Below are 21,296 nucleotides of genomic sequence, written 5' to 3'. Positions count from 1 at the left end.
TACAGAAATCTCTTATAAGACCAATACTAAAGATACAGAGACTTTAGATGCGTGATACAAGCCATATCCTGCCTCTAGCTCTCGTCCTGTGGAAAACTTCAGCGAGGAGGCATAATGTATGCTTATAGAAGAACAAGGCATATCTTCAAATATTCTTTATGTTTACAGTGTACAAAAAGAGAATTATTATCCACGAGCTGTCAATAGTTGGAGAGGGAGAAAGTAAAACCAAATGTGCCCATTGCGTCACTGAGCAGACTCTTGATACTAACTCCACTGACTCGCACAGTCCTCTTATCATTCCAAAATAAAGTGAGTTAAACAGCTCAACAGAAATGTTACTGAAGCATACACTATTCTCCCAGACTATCTGTAATCTGAACAAACTTTACTGAACTATCTCCGCCACAGGTAAGAAATCCGTTGGAGACAACTTGTATATCAGTAACAGCAGCCTGCAAAATTATCGAGATATTAGAAGTATTACAATACACTGTAACAGATGTAGATTAATGGGGGTCTTCTACTAGAAAACCATATCAACTTCAAACACACACCAAAACAAACTAGGGAGTTCAACTTTACTTGTAAGAATGTTTACCCGAACAACTCCACCTTGAAGAAAAGTGTGCCGGTCATGCAACTTGGGCCAGTGATATACTAACTTAGCTCTCTTGGCATCCCACAGTTTTACATCCCCATCTTTGCTACCAGTCAAGAAAAAGTTGGTATTTGGGACAGCAGATATTCTGGTGACACTCCCTTCACCAGATCAGGTTAAAGTTAGTACCAAAATGGCATCTACGTGCAAAGAATAATGGGTTAAATATCAAATTGATCACTATAGTGGAGACATATATCATTTATTTACTGATCTCAACCGGGTATCATTTAAATCACCCAAGTCATAATAGATATCAAACATGTACCAACTTAAATGATTAAACTGATACCCCGTTGAGATTGGTAAGAAAAGTGATACTTGCTCTTCACTTAAGTGACCAATTTATTGTTTGACCCAAAGAATAATTACCTGTATGAGCCTTTGGTATATACCATAACATCCCATGAGAATTCTGGTCCCCAATTTTATTACGCATGATAGTTGAACAAGACCCACTGGCAAATTCTTCGTTGCTGTCAGAATGTCTATTTCTTTTAGTCCGTCCAGTAGCTATGTATCGAAAATCGTGAACTCCAACATCCCCAGCCTTTCCACCCGTCACAATATACGGGGAAATAGAACCACTTCCGATGTCATTGTTGAACACCGAAAGAGAGCGAGCCCCACCTAAAAGCACAATCAAAAACGGTTTCTTATGTGTAAACTAGATATCTTGCTGTTTTTCCATGACATTCTAAAATGAAAAATGCCATCAAGTATACAATGGACCGCAAAAATCATAGGTATACTACTAGTCTACTATTGTGATTTTGTTTTGCCTGATTACTTATGGGTTATACTCTTTTGAGATTTCATTTTAAAACATTGGTGAGCTTGAACTATACTCGATTGTCTATCAGCCTGCAGTTAAAAATCTGTACATTGCTGTTGGTATTTGTAGTTGAGCACAGAAATAAAAATTAAAAGAAGAGAACAATAACAGACATCCCTCCCAAAACAATTTACAGCAGCAAAACTAAAAATGTATTACTGTTAGAGGCAGACTATGCTCACGCAGGTAGTTGTTTTAATTTATCTTCCCATGTTTTATATACATGCATGTATTGTTTAATTTACGAAATTATTACGTTTACCTTGCCAGGATAAGAGTATCCCAGTAAAACTCTGCAGATTTATTTCAAGTATAAGAGCTAGAGTAAGGGTATTTCAGTGGGTCTTCCACCTAAAAGGGTCATTGAGCATAGTATAGAGGTAAATGAAGGTTCCTAGCCATTTTCAGTAAGACCATACAGAAATTCCTATGATCAGAAAAATGAGATAAAAAAACCGGTGATACAAATGTTGGAGTATGGAATTATAAGACTACGTACTTCTCCTTTTGTTTCTCCAATTCTTCTAGTGGAGAAAAAAGATGGAACCTGGAGATTCTGTATTGATTACAGGAAATTAAACTCACATTCCCTATACCACTGATTGAGGAATTATTGGATGAGTCGGGCAGAGATCTGTTTTACACCATACTAGACTTGGAGTTAAAAAAAAAAGGATATCGAAAACATAGCCTTTGTGCTTGAGCCTTTCTTAAAGAAATTTACATTGGTTTTCTTTGATGATATATTGATCTATTCAAGAATTGTTAATTAACACCTCCAACATCTGGAATAGGTTTTTTAAGTGATGAGATATCATCAACTATTTGCTAGCTGCTACACCCACCTACCTACTTAATTTTTTCTTACTCCCAGATTACTCTAGTGTGGCCTTCACGGTAGAGACGGCTGCCTCCAACACTGGAATAGAAGCTATATTGACACAGGATGGACACCCTATAGCTTATTTTAACAAAGCTTTAGGGATCAAAGGACAGGAAATATCAACCTATGAGAAAGAATTTATGGCAGTTTTGCAGTTAGAAGGTGGACTCCTTATCTCATGGACAAGTACTTATTCGTTACAAAGGATAACTGGGCATTAGAGTTTATAACAGAACAGAGAGTAAGCAACTTGCTGCAATATAAGTGGATAAGCAAATACTTTACAGGAAAGGAGCACAAAATACAGTGAATGATGTTCTAAGCATGTTGCATGAGAGCGATTCCTTGCTGAAGACGGATGGACAACACCGGCTCCATGAGGACATGGATGAATTCAGAGGCGAAGGGTTATCAGGATGAGAGTATTCCTGTAAATATTCTGTAGTGCTTTTGAAAGTATAAGAAGCAGAGTAAGGATATGTTCGTCTTTCAGTCTATTATGAGACCTAGAATACTATAAATAGGAGTTGTAATGTTGCATTTCGGTTTATGAATTTGAATATATGAAAATGGAATACATTCCCACCAATCTCTCCCTATTTTTCTCTCTAGAAATCTATCTTTCTAACTGATTTCCCTGTCTTTCTCTCTACATATCTACTTTCATAAAATTAGTTCAAGAACGTACAGTTTCTGACATACCCGTCTAAAATCTACAAGAAAAAAATAACATGGAGGAAGTAATCATAATCAAATTTGATTATACAAGGGATAATATTTTCTAGATGAGGTCAACAGTGTGACGGTATAGAGTTGCCTAGTAACTAGGATGGTTCTATATAACGGTGCTTGAAACTGAAGAAACATAAAAATCATATATAATCATCTACTGAAACATAAATTCTGACAGGAGAAAAAAACCTTCATGGCACATAATGGAAGCTCGAGATGTTGTAGGCGGAGCAAGGGTATCCCAAATAACCACATTAATGGCATCGGAGCTATAGCCAGCAGTAGCAATGATTGATCCACTAGCAGTAACATATGCGATATCCCTAAAATCAATTTCAGGACTATTAAGATATACATCATCTAAATCAACAATAAAAATTTAACCGTGACAAGTACGTACGATGCACAGTTGTTAAAGCAAAGCATAGATTCTGTGGGGCGGATATTGTTCCTTCCCCCCACCTCAAGCTGCCATGTACACACCGTCCCATCTAAAGCAGCAGTTGCAAATCTCTGTCCACAGTGATCAAAGCGCACAGCTGATATCGAGGCAAGAGCATATGGAGGGGGCACATTTGCTGCAGGAAGCACTCCGTACGTGGCGGTAGCCCTCTCCTTACCAAACTGTACAATCACAAGGTGCAGTTACTTAGGACATATAGCCAAACCAGGAGTAAACAATAGTAATCCACATGTGGTCTTGACCATTGAAAATCACTATGCCAAAGCTGAAGCTCCATACCTCCCACAAGTATGTGTGTGTATTGCTTGAACCCACCAAAAATAAGGGTCTAGAGGGGTGAGAAGATAATGCCCTTGTCCTAATATTTTCCACAGTAGCAGGTGGGTCTAGAAACTCCTCAAATTCATCTTGAATCTCCCACCCGAGACCAGATGAACCAATACCTGCATAACCTGGAACTCCGTAAGCTCCACGACCTGCGAAGTCTCTTCCTGGTTTTGCCAGAGAACCCGCACCAACAGTTGCTCCACCCAGACCAAGATGTGTACCTTTTCTGCTTCCAAGCCCAACCCCGGGAGAAACACAGGTAGGAACAGGGGTAGAATCTGATCCAGCCCATCCATCATGGGGCCAGTCAGCCTTTGACCATATATAATTAGACTCCATAGAAATTAGTCCATCTTCCCGGCAAAAAAATACTATTCCCTGTAAAAAAATGGATAAATTTAATATTCCGTCACTTTGAACTCCATAACAAAGAGAAGGAGCACTCACTGGATGGAAAAACATCAATAAATAATACTCGACTGAAACTCAACACAAGTTTCTCATATTAACATAAACTAGCTCCTTAGCCCCTCAAGACATGGGCATGTTTCTACATCACAGATTGTACAGGTTACGGGCATAGGCTGATGCTGATTCTTAAATTTTAGATTCATAAATATTGTTTTATGTTCTTAGTTCTAATTATTATCTGAGGGAGACCTCGCTTCCCGGGGGAACATGATCGTTAATAAAACGTCTTTTACCCATTCAGAAAGTCTTCTCCGCCCGGACGACTCGTAGGAGGTGAGAAGGGCCCTTACTCCGTCCCACGGAAGAGAAATTAAATAACTTTGAATTAGAGATGGTCTGGTGAGTTGTGGAAGGTTGAAGAGGGGGATGGAAGAGTCACAAATATGTAAATGCATCTGCACATCATCAATATGGGTTAATTATCCAACTCTCGCATTATGGCATCATTTTATCTTATATGAATATTCAATTAAATATAGGCTAAGCCACCTATGAATAAAGTCAATGAATTCCACAATGTAATCAAATGAACCTCTAGCTCAAATGTTAAAGCAGTTTATTTGTACTTGAATCTCATGGGTTCGATTCCCATTGACAACAGTGTTTTTTAATATAACCAAAAGGTAATTTGGGGCCAAAACTGTAATTTGATACTGAAAAAAGGTTTTCGGAAAAATTGCCTGTTGCAGTATTAGATATACTAGCTTAAAACCCATGCGATACACGGATGCACAAAGATTTTTTTAAATTATAAAAAAATTAAGCAAAAATATTTTGAATTGAATTTTTTAAATTTGTTCATTAATTTTTTTTATTTCTACCTTTTTAAATAATATGACTTCATGATAATTATATTAATACACATACGTTCATATGTTTTTTAAAATATTATAGCGATTTAATAGTTTTTTGGGAATAAAAATACAATGTTCATATTGTGTTGGAACTTTAATAAAAATATTATTTTAGAGAGTTTATTACTAAATCGATAAACTATAAGAGTTATTTGAAAAAAGACAATAGTACTGATTGAACGGTATAGTTTATTGATCATTTTATGTGTGTTTTAAAAATAATAATAATTATGTTTAGTTAAAAGTTAATTTTTGGTTCATATCAATAGAATACGAATTATGCTTACTCTGATATTAATTTGATTTATCTCGTATTATTGGCTTACTTTATTTTATTTTAGCCCGATGCCCATTACTCCGACCAAATTCAACTAATTAAATTTAGTGTAATTTTAATTTTTTATGTCCGGATTAATAAGATATTTTTGTTTTAGTCCGAATAATTAATATATATGGTTTTATTTAGTTGGTTGAATTATATTTTAATTATCTTGGATGACTAATATGTATTATTACGTTTATCCTAATTCAATAGTATAATTTTTTAGACGGATCAGTGGTATTTATTATTTTTTTCTTAACCCGATGCACATTATATCGACTAAATTCAACTAATTATATTTATTTTGCTTAAATTTATTTTAGTTCGAAATATCAATTAGAATAATATATACCTAAATATGAATTAGAGTTTTTAATTGATAGAATAAGTTGACTTTAATATCGATTAATAATAATATAGAGTTGGATATTTATGAATATAATTTAAATCGACAGAGGAAGTTGACTCCAATATCAATAAGAATTGGAATTGACCAATCGACTAACTGACCAAATAGAAGAAATAATTAAGGGTAATTAAGTAATTTCAGCAGGTAACGACCGACCGACTACCAAACTTTTAATATTTCGTCTATTATAATATAGTACTAGCTTAAAACCGGGATCGTCCAGATTTTTTTTGATATTATATAATTTTATTAAAAATATTTTGAATTCAATTCAAAATTTTGTTCATTTAAAACTTTAAATATTATGACTTCAAGATAATTATATTAGTAAACGTATATGTTCATAACTTTTTAGAACATTTAAACTTATTTAAAGTGATAGCATTACATTGGTAGGGGAGTAAATATTATTATAATAAAACTATTATTTTATTGAGAGTAAAAATATAATGTCTCCAATATGTTGGGACCTTAAAAAAATATTACTTTAGCATGGTGATTACTTAATCGATTAACTATAACTATATAAAAGATATTTGAAAAAGACAATACCGATTGAACGATATAGTTTTAGTGATAATTCTATGTGTATTTTTGAAAAATAATTTTTATGTTCTAATTAAAATTTGTTTTTTTAGTTCACATCAATAGGATACGAATTATACTTAGTTTAATATTAATTTGATTTATCTCGGATAAGTGGTTTACATTATTTTATTTTTGCCTGATGCTCAATACACCGACCAAATAAAACTAATTAGTTTTAGTTTTTTTTTTTTTTTAAATCTGGATCAATAAGATAATTTTGATTTAGACTGAATAATTAGAAAATATGATTTTGTTTTTGTTGGTCGAATTGTATTTTTATTTTAGTTTTGTGTTAATCTGAATCAATTGTATAATGTATTTTTTATCATGAATAAATAAAATATATTATTTTGTTTATCCAAGTTCATTAATATAATTTTTTAGAAGGATTAATAGTATTATTATTTTATCTTAGCCCAAGTCACATTATATCAACTAAATCTTAATATTTATATTTAGTTTGCTTAAATTTAATTTAGCCCGAAGTAGCAAATTAGAATAGTATAGAATTCGATATGAATTAAAATTTAAATTGGTAGAAGAAGTTGAATTTAATATAAATTATAATGATATAGAGTTCGATATAAAATAGAATTGAAATTGGTAAAACAATAGAGAAAGTTGACTTTAATATCAATTAGAATTAGAATTGATCGACCCAATAATTAGAAATAGAATAATTAAGTAAGGCTAATTAAGTAATTTTAGCAAGTACCGACCGATCAACTACCAAACTTTTAATGTTTCGTCTATTATAATATAGTATAGATAATACTAGATAATAGATTTGTCAAAGTTCATTTTCTCTCATCAGTAGAAAAAGAACGCTCTACAAAGGCAGTTTATTTACATGCCAACTTCTACTTGGAAACACTATTATGGTGCGGCCAAAAGCCCAAAACAGACACCTAAATTAGGCTCTTAAAGCAAACTCGGAAGTTCACAAATTTCAAACACCGACCATTGAACAAACAATGCACCCAATAAAACTGAAGGCCAAAAAACGAGGAGAAACACCAAAAAAGAGTTATCTTCAACCCAAATATCTGTTACCTGTTATCGATAATTAGATATTCTTTCCAAACAGCTATTTTGCAAATATTAAATATAGAATTATGTGCAATACAATCAGAAATTTCATACAAAGTATAAAGCATATGATACGCAAGTTCTGACCTTTCGATTGCTAGCCAGTGCAGCTTGCTGTTGGTTAACAGTGTTGACACATAATGCCTGCTCAGATACAAAGATCAATACAACAAGACATTGAGGCATCAGAAATTTCAATCCAACAATGTCAGCCCAAGTGCCAGATGCAATAACTGTACCAAGGTATAACTAATTAAGGACAAAAAACGGTTTACCTCCAACAGTTCTCCACTCCGCTTATATATTTCTTTAGGACTCTCAAAAGACATAACTTTCTTGGTGATGGATTCATCCTTTCCTCCAGAACCCAGGAAAAAAACTATTATCTGGAGAAAGGCCCTTGAGAGGTGACCCCGATTCAACACCATTGCTAGCAAGAGGACTGCCTAAATTACCTTCTTGCTTGCAAATTTCCTCAGTTCCATACTCTAACTCAGCGCTCTTGTATATTTGAATCCATCGTTTAGCAAGCTTTTGTTTAACATACTTTAGCCACTTAGAATTATTTAGTTCAAAATCTTCACATCTGAATTTTGTTTCAGCACAAATTTTCCACAATAATTCATAAGCAGATAATTCTGTTTCACTGTTCTTCATGTTCCTATTGACAATATTCTGTCTACTTTGCTTTTGGTAGTCTTTGAGAGGATTCCAAGAAAATTCATTGAACCACTTAAGAGTGGCTGCACTAGACCCCATTCCCTTCTTTGTGCAGCAGGGATAAGGCAAGATGTCCCTCACTTTTAGAAAAAATATGAAGAGAAATGCTCTTGAGTAAATTGGTCAATGCTGCACAAACAACCCCAATTTGTGGTGTTAGATACTGTTATCAAGCCCACACATTGTGGAATCAGAAACAAATACGAAAAGTCTGAATGGTAGGCAATTCGCACGACTGTCTTCAACAGTCAGAGATGAATTCAGCTGGTTGTTCAGAAACCCAGACATATGTCTGTACAACATAGCCCTGAGAATGTGCCATTCTTCATCTATTGATACTGAAATCTCATAGCCATCATGATCAGGTAGCACTGATGAAGCAGAATCTCGTACATCATATATCAAGGAATTGTGGGACAACAACTCTGCAATTTCAGGAAGGACCTTATATATATCTTCCAAGTTAATTTCATATTGTGCATGATCATTTTTACATGTCATCTGAATAGCTTTCATGGTAGGAATAAGAGCTTGTAGGTTCCTTTGGAGCATAGCAGATGAAAAATACACATAATACTCGTACAAGTCGATAGTAGTAAATGTTTTCCTTATAAAATCAGCATCAGCTGAACCAGAAAACAGCTTTAACATAGACCTAAGACACCACAATGACCACAACACGCCCTGCATGTAAAATTGCCAACCAGCTAGCCTGTTAGATATATCCGCTGGTGCCCTATCTTCTGTGGAGTATGATTTTAAGTTAGAACTGCTTATGCTACATAAAATGACATATCTTGAGAACAAGGAGGCCGTTTCTTCAGTAGCCTTCAAACCAGATTGGGGAGTGCGGGATGCAAGTAGAATCCACTAAATGCATTGCTCTGTTCTTTTGACTGATCCGTATGAGTGTAAGATAGCAATAAATGATATCCTATAAACGCTAAGCCGCTTCTGCACAAAACTTTACCATCTGTAATTGATAAAGAACAATGACTCATTAGTAGTTTTCATAGATATTAGGGTTAGGATGGATCACTGCATCACATACAACTTAATAATGCGTATGTGTTGATTAGTAAATTTCTTTACCTTAAAAATTAGATGGCGAGAGACAGTGAAAATTTCTGCCCTAACAGGCAAGCCAATCCCGTAACTTGTTTTCGAAACTTTCAAGTAACACCAAGTATTGTTGTATATCAGCCTTCTTGTGTGTCAATACAGAATAATATTCTATATTGGTGTCTGCCCAACTAGGATGTTCTTTTAAAAGTTTAATGAGGTAGTGCATCGCCATATCTGATTTGGCTTGCGACTCAATTTGACGAGCGACATCGACTAATATCCAGTTTGAGGATGGATCACAGAAGGATGGATTCAGCATTTCACTCAGAAGTTCAAAATCTGCAACCTCTGATACATTACCTTGTTCAGAACCACCAGATATGCTGTAAGAAGAGGAAAGACGCTCCAAACCTTCAAGCTTACAACAATAACAAATAAATCAACCCATTATAAACTAGCATGAATTACGCATCAGAAGACTGGCAGTTGGTACCACTTACCAGGTACATGTAACAAGTAAAAGATGGACGAGGTTGGAAAATTTGAAACAACGCGATATTATAGAAACTAAGAATGACTTTACACAGTTTTGGTCCACCACTGCACGCTTAAGCAATTTTTAACAAGACAGTATCTATCATCAAATTTTATACAAAACAAACTAACTATAATAAACTCAACAGCAATATAGCCAAGAACATTAATAAGTGTGTAAAACTTATATATATATGTGTGTGTGTGTGTGTGTGTCATTATCATATTGCCATGAATTCTTGTAGTTGAAAGTGCTTCGACATCTCATTTATCTAAGGTTTGTATTTTATGGCGTAGGTTGATAAAATGGTTGAAAAGAAGATTGAACTAAAGAAATTGAAGAACTGATCAAGTTTGAGAGAATCAATAGAAGTCTTCTAATCAGGCCTTGTTAATATTGACTTAACCTTGAAGCAATTTGCCACTAATATGTGTCCACGCCTTAACAATCTTGCTTTAAAGGTTCCGCAGATCTTTCACTAAAATGTTGTCACGACATCTTATCCATCATGTACAAAACAAATTTGGAAAGAATAAGATATTAGTATATCTGGGATAAATCTTATTTGATCTATATATTACATCTAAACTTTTCATATTTGGAGGTAATTTATTTGAAAGGAATATTTCTTGAGACTATGTATATAAATAAAGAGGGGCCTCTAGAGGCAAAACCCTACCCTTCATCTCTACAACTCTTTTCTTTTCGTTCATGGGTTGCTAAACTATTTCATCGCAAGGTTTATTGAAGTTTTGGTTCTACATGATTGTTCTCATAATTTATTATTTATAAATCTTTTAAGTTTCATCGCCGTTATTTAGAAAGAAGAAGTGCAAGAGAAACTTACAGGAAGGCCACATCTGCTCAAGGCAGTAGCGGTCATCAAAATCGCCCACCTCCCAAGATTTGCAGCATTTCGCTCGCCTAAAGCATTTTTCATGCTATTGCTTGTTGCCAGCATTAGACAATACTCACCAATGCTTGGATCAAAAAAAAATCCTGATAAGAAACTAGTGCTGGCTTATCACCCACCAGTACTAGTTGGCGAACCAAGAATGCGTACAATAGCCTGAGAATAATTTCCTAATGCCCACTACAGAAAAGTAAACTCGGATATTAACTATACTGAAAGTTAGTCAAATTTCTCTAACAAACTTTTAAAGCACTATTTAAGCAAACTAAATATGAAACAACACCTCCAGAAAGCTAGCCAGCCAGATATCACCCTTTTCAAGTGCAGATGGAAGAAGAAACTTTGACATAAGTTGACACTGTAACGGCCCGCCATAGCCTTCTACAAGACGAGATATCACTAGAGCAAGCTGCTCATCTCCAAGATTTTTTGCACAGACATTGATTGCAGAAGCAGCATCGCCTCCAAGTATGAAAAAAGCAACAGCAAGCTCTAGTTGATGTTTTCCCATTAGCACGTAAGCATTTTTCAAAGCAGCTGCCTTGTATTATCTTCCTGCAAGAATTAGAAAGATTGCTAAAAGAGTTTAGTATTGGCCATTACAAAAGTAAAGGTGATCAGAGAGCAATCCCCTTTGCTGAATATTAAATTCTTATCAAGTAAAACTACTTGCTCAACCATGCTGCTGCTACATTACAAAAGGATCACCATGATCTTACCCATGTACCTTAAAATTTCTTGAAAGAAATCCCACCAATGGTTGTCCTTTTCATCCTTACTGAGCCTGAAAAGACCAGCCAAAACTTGAAGCCTATTTAGTGCTATGTAAAGAAGTGCACAAGCCTTTGGATCCTTAGCTTTTAGATACTGATGTCTTGCCAACTTTTCCATCTGCAAGTAAACAACTATCTTAGAGTAAAAAACATCCTCTAGCTATATGATTGTAACTCCTACCTTTCCTATTACAAATATGAAAGACTGCAGATGACTGAAGCTTAGAGTCGAATGACTACAGTGATGGTTTCCTATCTGAAGAAAGTTCTAAACATTTGTAGGCCATATATCTTCTTTGGAGCAATTTCTAGTATTCAAGTATCTCCAAGGAAATTTAATGGCTGTAAATACACAGGTGACAAGCAATAGTCAATGAATTAGCATAATTGTACCTTTAATCGTAATTGTGTTGAATTTGTGTACCAATATCCAACGCCTATATCCCTCATTTCATGCCAAGAAGATTCATTAGGTAAAAGAGAATCGAACAAATTTTCTTGACAATCAGAGTGGAAAGCCCATCCGATTACGCTTGTGTTAACAACCAACTCTCCTTCAGTTGGCATTCTACTAAATTTTCGAACAAATATAGATGTTGAAATCTTATTGCAACCCAAAACCTTGAAAGAAAGAAGGGAACAGTTAAAAATATTAGGGAGCAAGATAACCAATAAATAATGCTATGCATATTCAAGGAAATACAAGAGAAATTACTGTTTGAGAAATATAAATAGAACAATGACGGTTTGCTCAAGTTTGTAGTCAAGTAGAGAACTCATTTTATCAGTAGTATAACAGTTAAATACAACAATTCTATTTTCAGAAGTGAAATTAAGACAACATATATTTAACCACTAACGACAGAAGGGAAGACGCATCAAAGAACGACTTAGAGAAAATATGGCATGCTAAAAGTTGCACAAACATCAACAATAAACAAGTACAAGGACAAATTCATGTATAAAAAACTTCAATAAAGCAGATCATGAGAGCATCATTCATTTCTATAAATTAAATCGTACATGGGCAAGTAATTTTATAATGGTTGATATAATTTTGAGGATAAAAGGTGAAAATCAAAATCTTGACCTCTCCAAGCACTAAGAGCACCTTTAACACCCCTTGGGCACTGCTTACATTGATATATGGTCTATAATCGGTATTCTAAAATTTGGTACTCGGTTCCACTCGACGAAAGTATGAAATAATTAGTACTCGAAGTATCGGAAAAAGACTCAGAAATATAATTCAGTTAAAAACTTGAATAATATACCATACTAATTGTTGACGGAGGAATTTGGTAGCAACAAAGTTCGAGGTTCGTAGCCGAAAACAAGATATGTGACGGTGGTTGTTCGTCGGAAAACGTGAACAGTAATCGTCGGATTTTATGAACAGTGTTTGGTGTTTGTGATTACTGGTGGCTGAGATTGTTTAGGGTTAGTGGTGGCTCATTTACGCTCTCGCTTCTGACCCCTTACAATTTGCCTACGTATCCCTATTTATAGGGAATCAAGCCAACGTAGTTCTTGGGGAACAAGAAACCTAATGGGCTTAGATCTCTTAAAAGACATTGGTTGTGATTCTTGTGAAAAGTTGATTAACGTCTGTACAAGTTACTTTTATTTTGCCTAGACGTTATTACTGTATTTGTTTGGACAATTTAATTGATAATGTGCGTGTAAGCTATTAGAATGATTAATGAAATAACAAAAAGTACTAGAAGTTACATGTGAAGAGGATAATATTAAATTTATTACTCAAACTAATCTATGATAAGTCAATTACCTTTTTCAACTTTCTAAAATCCAACTTATAAGTTGATTTAAAGCCATAAATTTATGTAGACTTGACTTTATGCCTAATCCCCCGACAACCAACTCAACCCTACAAAGAGGACTAGAGTTATGGGGAGGCCCTCTTGATACAAGAAGGGTTTAATAAATATAGAATTCCTAAACGCAAACACTGAAATAGATATGGTGATTCAACTGCAGAGAGAATCACTATGTGAGGAATAAATCACTCCGAACCCTACTGACTAACCTGATGGATAAAGGCCTAAAGCAATCAGGCTTATTATAAATGGGCTCATACATCCACAAAAGATGATTGTTGCAGCATAATTCTTCTAATCTTAAATTATATTACTATCAAACCATATTCCACATCATCTTATAATTGGTAAAACTAGAAAAGTTAAACAATTCGGACAACAATAAAGGAGCTACTAACACAGTGTATAAACACATATTGAGGTAGCAAAATATCATTCATCCCAAGCAATGTCTGGTACCTTCGGCCAGATTTATCAAGACTTCCATAGGCAGAGGAAGAGTTACTAACTTCTTGTAGAAGATCAATGATAGCATGCATTTGCACCTTCTCAATGATAGACAGGACTCCGAGGTCATAAAGCCTCTCTATCGGTTCAGGAAAGCCAACAAGGTCGGATCTTGTAGAAGGAGGAAATCAAGGAAGCATTGGAATCATTAAATTCCCAACTGGTCGCAGAATGGGAAAGGTCATGTTGAAGCTGAAAGATGGTGTAATAGACATAGCATCTCCTCTCCATTGAAATGCTTTATTGCTCGAGCTTGATGATAGACTTCCATTGAGATAATCTGATAATTGGACAAATGGAGTGTCATGGCCAGATTTTGCAAGGCTGCATATCTGAGAAGACACACTTCGAGAAGTATAATAATCGACAAGATTTTGAACAACAACTTGTGCTCGCTTCCAGTTTCCTATTTTGATTTGGAAATATACCAAAAATAAAAGCACAAAATTAGCTTGAGGAGAAACAGTATCAAAACGTTACAAGTATAAAAGTTTAAAAAAAAACGTATCTGGTTCAGCACAATTTTTCATGGAAAAGGAGGGTAGATGTTAAGTACATACAGTTCATAAGCCCCAACCGAGGTATTTTAACTCTCATGCTGTATATATACTTATTACATCTTGTCAGTGGCCTTGAAAGTAAAAGGTTAGTTTTTACAAACGAGATGAGAGGTTTGCCTAACAGGTTTTTTTAAATGTGACCAAACCTCTCAACTCTATTGTATGTAGGTCTGAGAAAATATAAGTTTGAACTTTTTCCGCTATCTATGGCATTTTCTTTTTTGGGTCCTTTTGAAGTTTGCACAGATGTCCTCAATGAAACTTTGGGAAAACCTTCGATGTGAGAGTCATTATTGTTGAAGCGTAGAGCAACTATAACTATTAAAAGCAATGGTGTGACTGTTCTTTCAAAAAAAAGGTTAGCATATAGTGGTGACTGGTGAGACCGCCTCTGAAGTTTTCTCGACATCATTCCTTATTTCAAGTACCAGTTTTTGCAAGATAAATAGCATCATTTACATAATGAAGATGCTACTTTCTGAAGTTGCTAAAGTGTGCTTTATTTATGCAATCCTAGAATAAACTTTACAAAAGAGAAGAGGATCAATATAAGTCTGCATTAGACATAGAATGTATGCATATATTTTAAACAAATTTCCAGCAACTACAAAAAACTTGTTATAGTTAAGCAGTATATTTTATTGGCACACGGTACCTGAACATATATTCATGAGGAGCGACTCTGGGTGATAAAGAGGTAGAGATCCACCAAACTTTTCTGCTACATTTAATATGTTTACAAAACCAATTTTTAAATCTAAATCATAGCTTTCTGCATAAATGCTTGACAATGTATCATTTGGATATTTATCATATAAGAAGATCTTAGCTGGTAATGATTCCGTTTCTCTTCTGCTGATGATTCTTTGAGATCACATGTACCAGAATCAGTGAAACTGAAGTAAGCAGATACTTCTCGGCCGCGATGCAATCTTGAGAATTATGCTTGCTTTCTTTGGAAAGACAATTAGCATGTAATTTGTTATTAACCAGTAAAAGCCACGGACTGAAAAGACTAAAGTATTCACTATGAACAACCACAGCTGAGGCATTAGGCCCCCAAAAGAAATATTGAATCTCAGGATGAGTATGACTTAATGCAACACAAAACCAGATCTTTCTGTTTGAAGGTCTTACACTCTGAAGAAGATTATGACCACCACAGAGTCTTTGACCATATACCATAAACTGATTCTGCAAGCAAACTGCAAGTAAAAACTGACCATTATCCAATGTTAACCAACTGAGAGCAACAACCTTCCTATCAAGAACAACCGAATCTTCTAGTATAAAGCTTCCTGCAAATGACAGGTAGACAGCTTCCCATATATGAATAGTGGTCGAAGAATTGGACAGAGAGGACGGTGAGATAGTTGCAATCTTTCGGCCACAGTCACTTACAGATAATGCCACGATTGGACTTTGATGTGTATCAAGAACACTAACAAGCTCCCACTGTGAATCTATATATAAAGGCTTACTTCTCCACAGTCTCACTCTACCATCAGAGTAGCCGGTCGCTAAGTGATATGCTGCATAGCTTCCAAGTAGCTCATTAGCAGAACATCCTTTTGTTCTCCGAACAATGGAACAGTGATCGGAGAGACCGCATCATAAGTTGTAACCTGGCTGTGATTGTGTAGTTCTGGAAATATAGACGACCAAGGATCGACAATAATACAATATCTCTTGCCAGATATATTTTCCTTAAAGGTCTGAGCATTGCTTTCAGAAATGTTACGAGTGTCAAGAGTACATTCATGAATTCCAGAAAATTCACATTGATGGATGCTGAGTTTCCATGACAAAGCCGTAAGGTATGCTTCCACACTGCCAACAGCATAGTAGTGCCAGAATCAAAGATCTCATCACACGTTGATGGCAAAGGAACTGCACAAACACTGGCTGGGCCTTCAGTGCAACTACAACTAGTAAAGGGATTGTGCACAATTTGTAACTAAATAGATTTTTCTTCTTCCTCTTTAGAGAACTCAACTACAAAGCAATCAATACCTTCAGAATGTCCTGCAAGAAGAATTAGGTTTTCATCTATCACTGCTGGCAGCCAGTCCAAGGTTGTATATCTGGGGCTACATTCATTTAGTGCAACCTTTCCTGAAAGTTTCCAAGTGGGGTTTAATGTTGGTAGACCCATGATGCTATTGGAATATTAGAAATTGACCACAATAACAGTAATCCATTCATATCCAAAGAAGCACCAAATTTGAGGTCATATTTATGTGAATGTATTGCTACCTGTAATATTTTTCCACTATGACCGTCAGGTTTAACTTTCTGTGAGCACAAGGTGACTGAACCTTTTTTGTCTGGGATCTAACAGAAGGTTCTTCAGAACTTGTTAGTGTTTGAAAACTTATTGAAACCAAGCTAAGGAATTACAAGATGATAGTTGGACTAGATTACATAAAGTTGGAGGACCAAAGGCTGATTCCTCGAAATCACAACCTTACGAAGTAACAACTACTTGTTTCCGGATCATGACCCTCCAATTCACGTCCTCTTCCACAAAGTCACACGTGGATATCTCATTGGAGTAACATCATCAAGGCAATGTATAGCCCACAGAGTCACCATCCTATGAGGACCAAAACCAATTACCCCATTCACACTTGCCAACTCCATCAGGTTGATAATCGTCTAAAGGGAAACAATGACTAGCTGCTTCTTTACTGGGGTTAAATATACAATTCAATTCTGTGGTCCATCTTACATGTATATCTGAACCCAGGATTCCATTCATTGGCTTGGTTTATCTCAATGACAGAACATACACAAACAACAACCTTCTAGCTCTTTGATCATTACTGTCCTTGCCAACTTTTCTGACCCCTTGCATCATCAATCTCACACCACAACCTCACTGTTCCATCCATGCAGCATGTTAACAAAATCAGCCTCCGTGATGTCTGGCCTCTTGTTTAATTAATGACGGTCTCCACTGAATCATTAACACAGGCAGCGGATGAGGTAACTCAGCTTGTACAAATTGGGATATAGGGTCACTGTGATATACTATGACACTTTTACTTGCAGTATGCATTGGTAAAGAAGAAGATTGAGCAAGATTACCACACGAAGTGCTGTTGCAACATACCTTGAATGGACCACGTAGCAGAAACAAGATTCTGAGGCCGGTTGGGCGTAAGCTTCCAGGAAATTTCCCAGGAAGTAGGATTATAGTTTCTTCTCCACAGTAGGACTTGGATTCCGACAGAAATGATGCCATCACCAGAAGCAGTCCACCCAATGGCGTCGACCTTAGTAGATTGAATAAGTGATGTAGTCTGCCTCCAAGAAAAAGAAGCTGAAAAGAATGAAGAAATATAAAGAGGTAATCCATGAATCATAATGATAATAATAAGAATAATGGATTAAAGCTGTAAATACAAATAGGAGCGCTGAGGTTACTAAATTAATTAAGTAAGTAAGTAAGTAAACCTGTAAATTCGAAAAGGCGAATAGAAGAATCCAAGGAAGGAAGCAGCAAGTACACCAGGGGAAGGGATAACAGGTGACCAAGAAACAGCAGAAACAACACCGCCACCGAGCTCGAAAACTTGGCGAAAAATAGGACCTCCAGGAGCAGGAATAGAACAAGTAGCAATTGGTAAGTGAGAAATTACAAGGAGAGAAGAAGAGGCATAAGCAAGCCAGGAGTAACCTGAGAAATCAGGTAGCCAATCTATGCACGATTCCGATCCACTTGGACACGGAGGTATTGCGTCCGACTTTATCAATTTCAGAGGTAATTTCTCATCCCCCAATAAGTCTTGCTGCTGCTGCTTCATTTTTGCCAAGTGCTAACCCCCTCAGATCATACTAGATTCAGCAACTCAATTCGTTAGAGGGGCCTCCACCAGAAACCCCAAACCCAACCATATTTTAATATTTTAATTACAGTTAAACTCCCTCATAAATTAATAACCTCGCCTAATTAATAAATTTTATTGTCCCGATTCGGACTTTTTGTTTAACTTAATAATATTCTAAATTTACAAAATAATAAATTTTAAGTATTTTTTTATAAATATCCAAGTTTTGCAATTTTTTTGCAAAAATAATATCACTTTTTAAAAATATTTGTAAAAATATGTGCAATTATTTTTGTAACCGGGTTTTCAACTTGAATTTATAAAAAATTGCAAAAGTACGTTCTGTAAATTGTAATTATATTTGCAAACTAAAATGCAACCCGTAATGCAACCTATTATACAACATCTTATTTGTGCAAATATTTTTAGAGTAAATTAGTATTTTTACAAATCTTTTCACGGATTGGTAAAATCGCAAATAATTTTATTAAATGTCATTTTTTTGATAAATTCCCTAATTTTTAATTAAATTATAAATCTCATATAATATATAAATTAATAATTAAATCTTATATTAGACTGGATTCACTAACTCAATTCGTTAGACTAGACTCGGCCGTGAAACCCCAAACCCAACGTTTCAACTACAGTTAAACGCTCGGTATATTAATACTCGATAAATTAATAATTTTTTTATTAAAATAGATAAACCCCATATAATATATGAATTAATAATTTAAAGTTTATATCAAAGTTATATATTTATTCTAAGATGTATTTTAAATAAGTCTATAATGTAATTTGTTCTCTTTTAAATTTGATTTATGTGTGTAATTGATGCATTATGAAGTTTTGGTGTACAATGTACGTGTTGTAAAAGAGAATTACTCGGTAACATCTTTTTGTATTGTTGTCTCCGGCTCATTAATATCATCTTCAGCTTCATCTTATTCTCATTCATATAATAATGTCAATTAATTATTTATTATCAAACAATTTTATCCTTGCTTCATTTGTCAGGACAAACAATAACATTCTCAGTATCCATTGCATCATGATAATGAATATGCTTTTTTTTGCACCCGAAAGATAGCGGCTGCAGGTTATCTACGATAAAAAAAATATTTTTCGATATATGACTTACATACAAAGAATTTTTTAATTCAAATACACGATCAATACTTTTATAATTGGCCGGCCATACGGATAGGGAAGTCCAAGGATTAAAAATCACAAGTTTTGTCACTAAAAATATTATGTACATATAACTCATGTAAGTACGTACGTACGACGTCGCCGACACCCGCTAGATCTGCTCTCTCTCAACCTGAAATGGAAATGACACCATCTCTACTGTAATAATACGGCTGAGATCGTCGGAAGCTTCTTAAATTCATATGTTATCCCTCTGTCGTGACATCAAAGACTCCGTAACCCCCCTAAAATCGCAATCAATTTATATTTTTGTTGACAGAATCAACTCAAACCACCGCAGTTCTTCTTCTCAACCTTTGTCGCTAATTAAATTTTCGATCAGATCTTAGGATAATTGGTGATTTAGTTTGATTTTTGTGGTTTTATGGTCAACTGAAGTGATTTATAGAATATAACGGACATATATGGTCGATGTATGATGGTCGTGATGGTTTGATACAGTGATTTATGTGTTCAATTGTGGTGATTTTCTTTGACGTGGGTGATTTATTTATTCTGGTGGCCGGACAAGCTTGTAGTGTGGTGGTTGTGTTAATTTAACCATGATAGATTTGATTATTTTTACTATGATGATTATTTGTTAACAGTGGTGATTTTCGGTGGTGGTCAGAATTGGTCAGAGGTGGTCGTTGGAGGTCGACGTCGTCGGAAGCTATAGTTGTCGATTGCCAGATTGTGGTGAAGATTGATGATGTAGATATAAATGGGAGGCGTAAAATAAGATGTTTAGTAAAAATAAATAGAAGGCTTAGATTTAATTATAGTATAAAAAATGAATGGTTGAGATTAGATGCTGAGATTAGATCTCAAATTTCATCACTGTAAATTCGAAAAGGCAAATTAAAGAATCCAAGGAAGCAGCAAGTAGTCCAGGGTGACTGGGTGAGGGATAACAGGTGACCAAGAAACAGCAGAAACAACACTGTCACCGAACTCGAACAGTTGGCGAAAAATAGGACCTCCACCAGCAGGAATAGAACAAGTAGTAATTGGTAGATGAGAAATTACAAAGAGAGAAAAGAGGCATAAGCAAGGCAGGAATAACTCGAGGAATCAAGTAGCAAATCTTGCACGATTCCGATCGACTTGGAGACGGAAGTATTGTGTCCGACTTCAATTTCAGAGCTCATATAAAACTAACTTCTTTATTACAAAACAGACTCATATAAAACAAATAACCATGTAATAACATGACATGTCAAAATTTACTAATAAGATGATTTACCTTTCTTATAAAGTCATCACTTTTACTGTTAAAAATTAACATGCAACTTAAAGCATAATATTTATTCAAAATCTATCTCAGCTAAATAATTATAAAATAATCATGACACTCAATTGGCATAAAAAAGCTTAAAACATTTGCTCGAATTAATTAATTGTCATTATACTAAAAGAAAATAGCAAACTAATATTAATCCATAAGGATCAAATAAGGATCAAATCTTGATCGTGAAAGAAAGATGAGGATTGGTGAACAGAGACACCGCCATTCATCGGAAGCATGTATATAGTATAGTTGATCTATACACAATTATTAAACAAGTAAAATAAAACTTTATACATACTACTATCACGAATTAATACATCCAAGTAATAGTTAATCATATACTCGCATGCTTCAGACAGAGCAAAACAAATAAACAACAAGGAGAAGGTATGTATGTAACGACCCGCACTTCCGGACCATTAACTTAAATCAA

General features: G+C 35.0%; 1 pseudogene; it reads right to left on the bottom strand.

Annotated features, from left to right (window-relative positions):
• Positions 1–18,431, bottom strand: LOC141705663 (uncharacterized; annotated as a pseudogene).
• Between the last annotated feature and the right edge of the window lie 2,865 nt (positions 18,432–21,296).

The sequence above is a fragment of the Apium graveolens genome, unplaced genomic scaffold (genome assembly GCF_009905375.1).
Source record: "Apium graveolens cultivar Ventura unplaced genomic scaffold, ASM990537v1 ctg9207, whole genome shotgun sequence".
Taxonomy (NCBI): Eukaryota; Viridiplantae; Streptophyta; class Magnoliopsida; order Apiales; family Apiaceae; genus Apium; species Apium graveolens.
The sequence above is the reverse complement of the archived record's forward strand: the minus strand, read 5'-3'. Positions and strand labels throughout refer to the sequence as shown.